At 46.5% G+C, this 12,993-nt stretch overlaps 1 protein-coding gene across 3 annotated transcripts in view; it reads left to right on the forward strand.

Annotated features, from left to right (window-relative positions):
- The first annotated feature begins 514 nt into the window (after window positions 1-514).
- PLXNB3 (plexin B3) overlaps window positions 515-12,993 on the forward strand; it is a 43,463-nt gene continuing 30,984 nt past the window's right edge. Inside the window, exon 1 of one of the 3 annotated variants that reach the window (XM_072124116.1) lies at window positions 515-684. The gene's annotated coding sequence lies outside the window, so the exon portion shown is untranslated. Of the gene's footprint in view, window positions 685-10,194; window positions 10,285-12,993 lie in introns of those variants that run through there. The other 2 variants (XM_072124112.1, XM_072124115.1) reach the window with 2 other exon arrangements.

The following is a 12,993-nucleotide window of genomic DNA, read 5'->3' on the forward strand; positions in this document are numbered from 1 at the left end:
ATGCGTTTCTGTATGTTTACCATGTTTGGCTGGTTTTATCTTTATTTCCTGAAGTGTAGGCAGCTGTAAAACGGATTAAACAGATTCAAACCAGCCAAACGCATGCGTTTTTTAAACCGACTAAAAACGAGATTTGCCTTGTTGTTAACGTTTACATAATTAAAAAAATGCAAAGTTTCCTCAAGCGTTTTAGTAAATACAATATGTTAACACGTTGTTAACACACATATTAACATCGCATTAATATGACATTTTGTAAACGCAGCCTCCAACGCATTAGGGAAGAGCGTATGCGAATTGCATTTGGTTTGCGAACGAGCAACACGCGTTGTGCCTCGTTTATCGGAAAAACGTATTGCTCATTCCTATATGCATTCAAGGGTCTCCCAGACTTTGACGCTTATCTCTGGTTGTATTAAAAAAAAAATGTGACCTAAAAGTTGTGTGAGAAATTTCTGAAGAAATTGTAGTTCTATGGCAGCTAAAATCCAGTGTGCTGGGAGGTGTAACTCCGGCTGCCACCAGCAGGGGGCAGAGCCGGGATGATGGAAGCGGGCCCTGGTTTTGGTGGGAGGACCTGACTGCCTGCTGCTGCCTGTTGTCTCCGGGAGACTTGTAGGGAACTTGTGTGTGAGGAGTTCTTGGGTGGAGGCTGCTACATGTGCAGGAGGACCCCCGGAGCAGGTAAGTGGTCACCCCACTCCCCTCTTCCCATCTGCACCCTGCACCCCCCCCCCCTGCACCCTTCCTAGGGTGCTGTGCACACAGGTGGAGAGCCACTTCCCAAAGTATATGTGCCTATCTATCTACCTCCACCCCCTGCACTGTCACTTTAAATGTTACTCTACTATATATCGCCCCCACATACAGTTAGGGGGGGTCACAATGTGTCCTGACGGCCCCCCGCATACAGCTATATACTAGTTAGGGCGTAATATAACACTATGATATGCTGGACCCCTCTCTTATAAAAGCAGGACTGGTAATTCGGATATACTAGGGCACTGATATCTTTTATTTTTTGGGATTGTTGTAGGTATATGATGTGTAGGAGCCGCTGCGGAGGCTGTAAGGGGGTCACTTATTTACCTTAAATCTTGGGGTGTGATGCTTCACGCTTTATACCACGACATCTGTGCCCGTGGCGGGTCTCTAAATGAATGACGCTTTATTTTGGTTGTTAAAAGGGTCCTCTGAACCCTAAAGAGAACACATGATACAAGACTTGATCTTTAGGTATTCATATTTGCTATAGGGTACGGACCCCTTAATTTCCTCCGCATTGTCATGATCAGTCAGTGTTTCGTGTGTATTGAATGGTTTCAGTCCAGCTTTTCCAGAGTCCGGAATGGCAAAGGTTTGATCACAGGGTATATGTGTTGTTCAGGAGCCTGGGAAAGCTGGGTAACTACTCCTATGGGGAATGTTGATTGTCACTTCTATGTCTGTTGCACTTGTAGAATAGGATAGATCCTTCACATAATGGAGACATTGAGGGGGTAGATGTAGATCCAGTTGTATTTGACGGGCCCTGGCACCACCATTGGCAAGGACAGAGCTGGCATCTGGAGTCCGGATCACTTGCCATATAGTGCCATGGAATATGATTGCATATATAAATATTATTATTGGTGCCATATGGGGGTTGTGTACTATGATTATGGGTACATTAGTGTATTTTTTTAGCTGTCCGCATCTTCCTACAAGTTAAACCTTTATTGATGGGGTAATGGGCTTCCCGCTGGGCGGGTACATGCCATAAAAAACACTCGTAAATGGAAGTCCTTGAGTCTCCTCTTCAGGTTGTAAAGAATCTGCTCAGTTGTTCTACAGGTTTTAGACAATCCTAGTGACAACCTACATCGGCCCCGTCCTCGTCACCGTTCTGGAGTCATGGAAAGTGGCCACTAAAAGATGTGGTTGACCAGAACTTATCAATAACTTTGGTGTTAAGAGTCAAATGTGATGTCTTGGGGGCAGAAATCTATAGAGTTCCTTTTATAGTGTTTTCTGTTCCTAAAAATCTGTTCCCATGAGCAGATAATCATCTTGAAGATTCCCTGGGGGGAGTTTTTCCTTAATCTTTTAAACCTATTCATAAACTCTGGCACTGACAAGACATGACTGACCCTGGCCTTGTAGATAGGGAAGATGCCATTGTGCTCTGCCATATTGGGGGGGTGCGGGATATATGGGGGAGACTGATCAAATTGTGACAGTGATCAGGTTTCTGTTTAAATTGTAAGGTCTTTTTTTTTTCTTTTTAAGAAGAAAACTTCCTCACTGTTCGTTTTGGGAACTTTTTTCAGAGGTTTCGTGCTTTGCAGCTCTGTCATAATCATGTTTTTCACAAGAAAAGGGAAATCATACAATCGTAATGAATGTAGATTTTGTGCGGTGTTTCCCTTTTTAAGGGGTTTTCCGTGATGTAATGCTATGGAATATCACTAGGGACTGTGATTGGTTATGGCCGGACCTCTAGGGCCCTCAGTGATTATAAGAATGAAGGGACCAAGATCTCAGTAGCTCATTCCTCGAATAGCGCCGCCCTTGGTCACAGGTTGTGTGGGGAAGTATGACACTGATCTAGGCTTGTCCCATTCAGGTGACTTTCTATCCTAGTTATCTATCTTAACCTTCCATATCCAATCCAAGGACATGTGGTGGATCTCGTTCCGCTTCTTCAGACCTGACGCCGAATCCCACATCATGGAGTATGTGATAATATCATGTGGCCCCCATTGGACTAGATCAGGCTTGTCTGCTGCTTGGGGTTAGTGGATGGATCCGTTCCGCTCCATTGCCTTTGACGTATGTGAAAGCTGGAAAATTATTAGTCGCCTTCCTGTTATGTTGCACATGCTGGGGGTTGTAGTGGTGAATCTGCAGATGCTTATTTTGTTATATTCTGTGTTTTATGTTGTACATCTTTGTATCTGTCTGTCCTCTGTAGCATTGTATGATAGGATGTAGCTTGTTGCGGTGCACAGGAGTGTACAGCCACGGGCAGGATACAGATGCGGTAAGATACATTGTTACGGTTCCTTCCATGGCTGTGGGAGACGTCTTCTGGTGTCCATCTATCCGGCTCCCTGTGCTCTGCTTCCTGCTTGAGATATTGATCAGATCTTCCTCCAGACATAGGAAAACACAACAGGAACTTTTGCATCTCAGGTCAAACAGTCTACAAAACTTTTTTTTGAGTCCCCAAAAAGCTGGAAAACAGAGTCAGACTGGGATTTTAGCAAGAAAAGAGGCACAATTTGTAGGCAAGCCCTTATCCAATGTTCATGATCACGGAGACATGGGAATGGGAGTTGTGCAAACTTTTTTTTATGGAAGATAATCGGCTGCTCTTAAAGGGCTATTTGCGTTTATTTTCTTAAACCAAGGGGTATGACAATCCCTGTAAGATGAGCACCGCCGTCCTCCATCCTACCCCTTGTACCATTGTCTTCCACCCCACCCAGACCTGTCGTATAAGCCGCAGCGATAAAGACAAAGGGAATGCGCTCCGTGTTTACCCAACTGCACCAGGATGAATCACAAAGTCCTGTATCCCCAGAACAAAGCAGCAAGGTGTCATATGTAGCAGAGCCGAGGCAGCTGGACGAGCATCTTATAGCCTGGGTGTTATATAAAGGTTCCCAAGGTGGGGGAGGAGGGGGAAACGCCTGGAGCAAGGAAGGTGCCAGAGCCCTTTATATTTGTATGTGGCCCTCAGCTATCTTCCACAACGACCCCATAAACATGTAGGATAAGATCTGTGGGGCATCCATGCTTATTGCCCAGGGCAGGGGATAAGTGACCGTCAGATTAGTCTCATCTGTACAGACCTCTGAAAAGACACCTCCTGGAAAAAGCCGCCAATGGCATGAGATGGGTCCGGATCACAAAAGTGACCCAGAGAATACTATCAAGATATGATGCAAAGTGATCACCTGCAATGGCCGCCACCTGCCTTAACATCTGTGCCACAATGGCTGCCCCCCAACATCTGTGCTGCTGAGGCAAACCCCAGCATCTGCAACTCCCACACCTCCAGCATCTGGGCCGCAATGGCTGACCCGCCACCCCCAGCATCTGGGCCGCAATGGCTGACCCGCCACCTCCAGCATCTGGGCCGCAATGGCTGACCCGCCACCTCCAGCATCTGGGCCGCAATGGCTGACCCGCCACCTCCAGCATCTGGGCCGCAATGGCTGACCCGCCACCTCCAGCATCTGGGCCGCAATGGCTGACCCGCCACCTCCAGCATCTGGGCCGCAATGGCTGACCCGCCACCTCCAGCATCTGGGCCGCAATGGCTGACCCGCCACCTCCAGCATCTGGGCCGCAATGGCTGACCCGCCACCTCCAGCATCTGGGCCGCAATGGCTGACCCGCCACCTCCAGCATCTGGGCCGCAATGGCTGACCCGCCACCTCCAGCATCTGGGCCGCAATGGCTGACCCGCCACCTCCAGCATCTGGGCCGCAATGGCTGACCCGCCACCTCCAGCATCTGGGCCGCAATGGCTGACCCGCCACCTCCAGCATCTGGGCCGCAATGGCTGACCCGCCACCTCCAGCATCTGGGCCGCAATGGCTGACCCGCCACCTCCAGCATCTGGGCCGCAATGGCTGACCCGCCACCTCCAGCATCTGGGCCGCAATGGCTGACCCGCCACCTCCAGCATCTGGGCCGCAATGGCTGACCCGCCACCTCCAGCATCTGGGCCGCAATGGCTGACCCGCCACCTCCAGCATCTGGGCCGCAATGGCTGACCCGCCTCCTCCAGCATCTGGGCCGCAATGGCTGACCCGCCACCTCCAGCATCTGGGCCGCAATGGCTGACCCGCCACCTCCAGCATCTGGGCCGCAATGGCTGACCCGCCACCTCCAGCATCTGGGCCGCAATGGCTGACCCGCCACCTCCAGCATCTGGGCCGCAATGGCTGACCCGCCACCTCCAGCATCTGGGCCGCAATGGCTGACCCGCCACCTCCAGCATCTGGGCCGCAATGGCTGACCCGCCACCTCCAGCATCTGGGCCGCAATGGCTGACCCGCCACCTCCAGCATCTGGGCCGCAATGGCTGACCCGCCACCTCCAGCATCTGGGCCGCAATGGCTGACCCGCCTCCTCCAGCATCTGGGCCGCAATGGCTGACCCGCCTCCCTCAGCATCTGGGCCGCAATGGCTGTCCCGCCTCCCCTAGCATCTGGGCCGCGAAGGCTGATCCTCTCAATATCTGTGCCGCAGCGGCTGCCCTCCCCCCCCCCCCACCCCCCCAACCAATATTAGGGACATTAGGTTTTGATCAAGTCTCATGTTATTGGAGAGATTCTTGTCCGTAACATACACACAGATGCCCACAATCCCTGACATGATGATGTTAATTTTCGTATGATGCCCCCATGACCAAAAACCCTTTTATGTTGATCCACACGAGGAGCAGTAAATCCTGGCAGACACGAGTGACTATATATAATATTCCCCGGCTTCTCCCTTTGTCTCGGCCACTCCCTGTCTAAACAGAAGCCGTGTCCTCCCCATTATCTGCTGGGATGACAGACTTTGTGATCTAACCACATCACATGATCGGGCTCCGTGATTCTTACCTGTGGGGTGGGGGATAACCCCAAAACTAGGCCCCATAGCTTTTTGTCTATAATACAGTACTGAATATATGCTCCTGAGGTTCAATTATATGGTTGGCATCTGTAGAATTGTTCCTGAAGGAATAGAATGCAAGAATCCCAGTTAAGGGTGGTGACACACGTGGCGTTTTTAGGCCGTTTTTGGGCCGTTTTTGAAAAGCGCATGCGTTTTTGACCAGTTTGAATTAAGATCATTGGTCAAACCTGTCAAAAACACATGCGTTTTCATAAAACACACGCGTTTATTCTCGATCTGAAAACGCACTACTTAAAACGGCCTAAAAACGCCACTGACACCTACACAGGTGGAGCCGTAAAAATCTGGCTTTCAATATTGAGGGTCGCTCTCTTGTAGAATAACAGGTGAGTATATCATAGGATCCTTGTGAATATCAGATTTAGATACTACCAGACATGTTGTGTCTCCATCCGAGGATGACAGTATATGGCTGTAGCAGCGGGGACTTCCCTGTATAGTTTCAGATCCTTTGTTGCAGTTGCTTAGTCTGACCTGTGTCCTATGAGGAAGGAAATATGGTGTAGCATGCATCAGGGGACACATCTGTCTGCTCTCTACTAAGGACCTGTCATTGACAAAAACAATCAATCAGTTCCCTTCAAGGAGCTGCAATACCTGACGCTGACATGGACATGGGTGGCGCTGTTTCTGTAAAGAGAATGGTGTATGCAGGCCTGTAAATAAGACTGTGCACAATAGGGAAATGCTAGTTGATAACACAACTGGCTATTCCTCTTATACATTTGGGACTGATGACAAATTTTTTTTGGAAAAATTATTGGGTATTTTACACTCCAGAGGTTTTAAGACCCAGACCCCCCCCCCCTCTTTCAACCATAATATACCTGCTGTCTGTGTGAATTTTGTGCACATTGACCTTTTACATTTTGATTCATGAATAGAATGCAAGAACTGCAGTAAAGACTGACAAAAGAGAGAACAAAGAAAAATGAAAATCTTCAGTAGAGCCGCTTGTCTCGCCCTACGGAAGTTTGAGTGATCACACGATACAGGGATAATTATGGGACCATCCCTCGGCTCTGTTTGTGGTCCTCTGTGGAGTCTCCCCTCCCCCACACCTGCAGAACATGTCTGTCTGGCTGCTTACCTCTATCCAGGAGCGCACACACCTGAATCCCGTGTGGATCGCTCCAGTATAGCCGAGTCTCCCAGGCCGTCACCGCAAGGGAGTGAAGGGGAAACAAACAACAGCGCAGGCCGGTCCCACACGCCGCTGTCTCTGCTGCTTGTTTTAGGAATATGTGTACCCAAAAGACCTTAAATATGGTTCTGATTCTTGTAGATGTTGGACTCTAATAGACGTCTGACATTAGCTTACCCTGTAGGGTTGTCGTAAACCCATAAAGGGGTTCTCTGGGTCAAAATTGTCGCTGTACGTCTCAGAAACGCACTTACTGGCTTCTTTGTGCGTTCTGGGCTTTAGCCGAAAGTCTCAGTGACCTTAAATAGATCTTGTCACCAGGTTTTTCCACACTAAACTCAGTTGGGTGTTAAATGTCTTTTCTAGATTTCCTTTTTTTATATAAAATCTCACCGCTTTACAGGTAAAAAAAAAAAAAAGCCCAAGTCAAATATGACCCTTCTCACCTTATTTTCACATGAGATGAGTCAAGTTTAGTGGTTGCAGGGGAAGTGTCACTTCAGAAGCGCCTATATTCTGTTCTGTAGCACCTAGAAACATACTTTTGTGTCATATTAAAGATTAGAATCTAATCTTTTAGACCACATCACTCTTATGGTTCTGGGAGCTATAGAACCAAACATACAGACAGCTAAATGCATAGCTGTAAATGCAAACTCCACATCCAGTGCCCGCCTAATTTTGTCTGTATCTCTGGTTGTGTATCTCACAAAGCCAAACATTTGATGGGATTTGAGAGATTATTCTTATCTCTAGATTCTTATTTCTAGATAATACAGAACAGCTTCTGAAGTGACACTACCCCTGCAGCCAAACTTTACTTATCTCATGTGAAAATGAGGTAAAACGAGTCATATTTGCCTGACTTTGGAGGAGATTTTTAATAGGTAAATGCGAGATGTGAGATTTCACATAAAATAGGGAATTTAGAAATTTGTGGCTTATATTCCACCTAGTTAGTTCAGTAGGGTAATTGAAGTTCCCTTTAAGCCGCCACATAAGTTACGTGGCGGTGTAAACGGTGGCTAGTAATGGCGTTATTCTCACACTGATTGGTTGACAGGTCACGGAGACCCTAGACCTCAACAGAGTCTCCAAAACACTTGATTAATGTGACGCAAGGCATTATGGGTTAGAAGATCACCAAACTGCAGCGGAAATGGCCCAAATACTCTGCCTGCTGCAGAAACCAGACAAAAATATATATATTCCATCCACTATGCTCATTATAAATATAATAAGCCGTATTGTTACAAAAAACATTTAAAGAGAGAAAAAAACATGATCTTATGGCGTATAATAAGAATCAACATAGATCTTTTCTTTTTTAATATTCGCCATGTAATCAACTCTTTATACATTGGCAACCAATCCTATTCCAGCTTTTATCTCCTAGGGGCTTATTTCAAAATAAAAGCTGTAATCTGATTTGTTGCCATGGACAACACTCACTTATCCTTAGCACAGCTTTTTCATTTGAGGCCTAACATGTCCGTAATATAGATTTTTACCTCAGAGATTCCCTGAGAGTCGGATGGCCTTATAGTAAATCCTCCATCAGAAATATTAGACACAAGTCCCAGTAATGGCTGCTCGCTATTAAAATATATAATAGAATAGATATCTTTTTCCTTATATTGTATTTTTAAGGGTCACTTTCACCTAAGTACATTTCTAAATACACAGATAACCCCCCCCCCATCCCCCAGCACCCCTGACTGAGGGTACATCAGTGCATGACCTGAATACTCATAATGTCTCTATATCGGATTTAGTCGCTTCCTGGGCTTTTGATTTCCATTGACGCCTCATGAATTTGCATTGCGATGTGGTGGAGGGGCTCAGTGTGGAGACGGGGAGGGGGGCAGGACATGCTGTAAATCTCATAATGGCATAAAGTAGTCACCATAGGGGCATGGACTTAATAGAAGCCACCCCAGTATAGAAGACTACTGTCAGATATATTGTAGCTCAGAATTATCTTGATCTAACAGCTAAAAATCGACTTTTTTTAGATTTTCGCTTCTGCGATACGTCCCCAGTTAGAAGTATGTTGTACGAGGAATGGCATAGTATAAGAAAGGGCTATGCTGCAATGGTTAGTCCCATAATTGGCTATGCTGTGGGTTTCCTCTATTCTATAGACAGAATCACATTGAATAGTACAGGGAGCCTGTCACCAAATTTGACCCCATTACATTACAAGTCACATCAGGTATGGGTATGAAATGTCGTCTTCTAGAATTCCCTCTTTAATGTAATATTTTAATATTTACCATTTACCCGTTAAGAAAAAAAGTCTGCAGATGAGCAGAGAAGAGTCATGTTTGCCTGAGATGAGTCAATATAAGAGGCTGCAATGATCAGACCGCCCTATCTTCGGTTCTATAGTATGTAGCAATATTTGGTGTGAAAGTGACATATTGCATATGTGAAAGTTAGGAATCTCATGATTCTGTGATCTACAGAACTGGAGCTACAGAAAGGTAAAGACATATGGGCAGATTTACTTACCTGGTCCTGTCGCGATCCCGCGGTGCGTTATCTGACGAGGATTCTGGTCTGCCGCGATTCAAGTATCTCGTGTGCCCGAGTTCCTTCATCCGTCGCTTCAGCGCCAAGGTCCGCACCTGCTTCTTCCCGGTACTTGTAAGTGCTTGTCTTGCGACACAACTCTAAATCTTAAATCCTGAGAGTTGTCCGAATCCGTCGGGTTGTCCGACGGCCAGCACCCCCCATTTCTGTCGTGTGCAAGCCGGCGCCGATGCGCCAAAATCCGATCACGTGCGTCAAATCCCGGGGCAATTCGGCGCAAAACGGAAATCGGCGGGAAACCCAACGAAAATGCGTCTGACGGGCGCTTAGTAAATGAGCCCCGTGTTGGGAATGTGGGCTGCAGATACAAATCTAATTCCCGCCTTTTTTTAACTGTCTGTATTGCAGGTTCTGTAGCTCACAGACCTACAAACCTGATGTGATCTGAAAGATGATATTCCTATTTTTTGATATGACACTAGAATATGTTTCTAGGTACTATAGAATAAAAGATAATGGCATCTAAAGTGACAAACCCAATGCAGCCTCCCATCTTGACTCATCTCAGGGAAATATGACTCTTCTTCGCTTATTTTAACATAACTTTGGAGGAGATTTATATAGGTAAACGGGCAAGATTTCACATAAGAGGGGTAATGCCCTACCTGAGGGGGATAGTAGCTTAATGGGGTAGAAGCTGGTGACAGGTTCCCTTTAATGTTGTTGTTCTGTTCGGCTTTATCCATCCCCTGGCCTCTGAGCTGGTGATTACAAGGATTAGCCCACAAAGCCCTATCTCTAATATGACTGTTTGCTTTACACAATCATTTCATGCAGATGGGACCCCCACCCCGGGCAGACGGATTCCTGCTGTGCTGTGAAGTGTCAGGAATCCCCCTCACCTCCTCCTCTGATGTCTGTGACAGGTACAGAGGATTAAATACCAAAACAGTAGCTTAGACAAAAAGATGGGACTTCTCCTCCCTGGGGTCATAGTAAGAATAGCTGATTTAAGGCTTTCCTGTAGTGCCCTGACCCCGAAGGGCTAAATATGAGGTTACATTTATGAGCTTGTGTATGGATGGATTATAATTACGGCTACATATACCAGTAATAGGACTGAGAAGGGAATGTTCAGGATTAGAAGTGAATCTGCTTTTTGTAGAAATTCCAGTCTAATCGAGTTGCAATACCAAAGACAGCCCAAAAGTGAGAGTGGCGCTGTTCTATCACTCCCAGTGATATGGGAGGTCAGGGCATCATTCAGACTCTCACCTGGTTCTCTCTGCAAGGTCAGTGTTCAGGTGGTAGGGGACAAACAGGTGTAGAGAAGACGCAAAAAAGTAGAACGCAAAAAAATTTCATTTTTTATGCTACCTGCAGATATCACACTACATACAATCTGCTCAGCTCCTCCTGCTCTATAACATGCTGCCTGCAGATTGTACATGGTGTCCTATCTGCTTATCTCCTACTGCTCTATAACATGCTGTTTGCAGAGGGCACACTAAATACGATGTCTTCTCCTCCTGTTCAATAACATGCTGCCTACAGATAGGATACTAGGTTCAATCAGTCTAGCTTCTCCTGCTCTATAACATCCTGCCTGCAGATAGGATATTATGTACAATTTGCTTGCTGTATAACATGCTGCCTGCAGATAAGATGCTATTTATAATCTATTCATCCCATTCCTGCTATATAACACACTACCTGCAGATAGGACACTATGTACTTTCTGCTCAGATCCTTCTGCTCTATAACATGCTGCCTGCTGAAAGGATACAATATACAATCTGCTCAGCTCTTCTTGCTCTACAACATTCTACCTTTAGATAGGAAACTGTACAATCTGCTCTATAACGTGCTATCGATGCTTCTACATAGTGTCCTATCTATTCAGCTCCTCCTGCTCTATAACATGCTGCCTGCAGATAGGACACTACATACAATCTGCTCAGCTCTTTCCTTATCCATAAAGTTTTCACGTCTGAGCTCCGTGATATCCGCTGCCGGGCCGGGGAATGTTGTCACTTTGTGGAGTGGCTGTAGTGAGTCATTATTTTGATGTCCCAATTATTTTCATGGTTTGCAGAGAAATCCTTTTATTTCCACAGAGACCTTATCAGAGCCCCCAGCACAATGAGGGGCTTTCACAGCCTGTACTGGCATCAAGCTCCGAGGCATGAGGGTGGGTGGGGGAGGTCAGTGTCTCTGCCAGGCCTGAAAACCTCTTCTGTGTGGGAAAGGCGCTCTCTCACCGCCCGGTCCCATCAATCACTTGCTGTGCCCAGCGCTGGGAGACCTCTATGTAATACAGGATTCCCCATGTACAACGCATTACACCCCATCACGCCATGTACATGGGTCTGACATATGGCAATCGTTTTGGCACAGCAGCGGGGTCAGTGTGTACCAGAGCTGACAGTCCCCAAATATAAAACATTAGTCCGACTCATAGATTCCAATTGTAAAGTAAATTTACTGACAGCTCGTAAGAGACTCATCAGCTGTCAGGTTTTATTTTGGAAATTTGTCTCTGTCTTAAACACCTGTATCTCTGCCCTGATATTGATAAATCAACTGACAACTGGGTGTTAACATTCAGTTTGTCAAAGGGGTGTGTCAAAGGTGGGTGCAGGGACAAGCCCACATCTGGTAATAGCAAGTTGTCAATTTATTCACCAATTTTTAGGAAGAATAATAGAGGACATTGTTGGTTTTCAAAGATTATTTCATGCAGAATGTAAATTTTGACAAATCTTATGGAGATTTGGTTGTTTTAAGAGAATATGGTTTGATTATTTCAGAAACAGTGACAGGCCATACAAGGTATTACACCCCAGCTCCTTTTTGTGATGCAAAACCAGACACCCTTAAAGTTCTACTTTTTTATGGACACCCCCTTTAACACACGTAACAGTTCTGGGGTATCTTATAACTTGGTGTTGCACTATTATTCTATTACATTACATTCTGTATTAGGTTCCAGCAGACATGAGACATACAGGCAGCGATCAGGTGGTGGGGGCTTTAAAAGGTTCTCTAATTGAAGGCGGTGGTCCTGGGGGATGATGTCACGCACACTTCTGTCACAACGCTTCCCCGGAGGGAATATCTGTGCATGGAGTAGTCACTACTTCCATAGGACATAAGGACGTTGTTAAGAAATGGGAGCACAGTCTTGTCACTTGGTATAATGAATCTTTCTCATGGAAATCTCCTGCGCTCTCTTCCCATGCTGAAATTTGGCTCTCGGCCCTCCACTCTATTTGTCCACTAGTGATGGAGGGATGATCTGCAGCCTGGCTGTGTAGTAAGGGTTACTGGAGGAATGATCTGCAGCCTGGCAGCGTAGTAAGGGTTACTGGAGCAATGATCTGCAGCGTGGCGGTGTAGTAAGGGTTACTGGAGGGATGATCTGCAGCCTGGTGGTGTAGTAAGGGTTACTGGAGGGATGATCTGCAGCCTGGCAGTGTAGTAAGGGTTACTGGAGGAATGATCTGCAGCCTGGTGGTGTAGTAAGGGTTACTGGAGGGATGATCTGCAGCCTGGTGGTGTAGTAAGGGTTACTGGAGGGATGATCTGCAGCCTGGCAGTGTAGTAAGGGTTACTGGAGGAATGATCTGCAGCCT

The sequence above is a fragment of the Engystomops pustulosus genome, chromosome 9 (assembly GCF_040894005.1).
Source record: "Engystomops pustulosus chromosome 9, aEngPut4.maternal, whole genome shotgun sequence".
NCBI classification, from domain to species: Eukaryota; Metazoa; Chordata; class Amphibia; order Anura; family Leptodactylidae; genus Engystomops; species Engystomops pustulosus.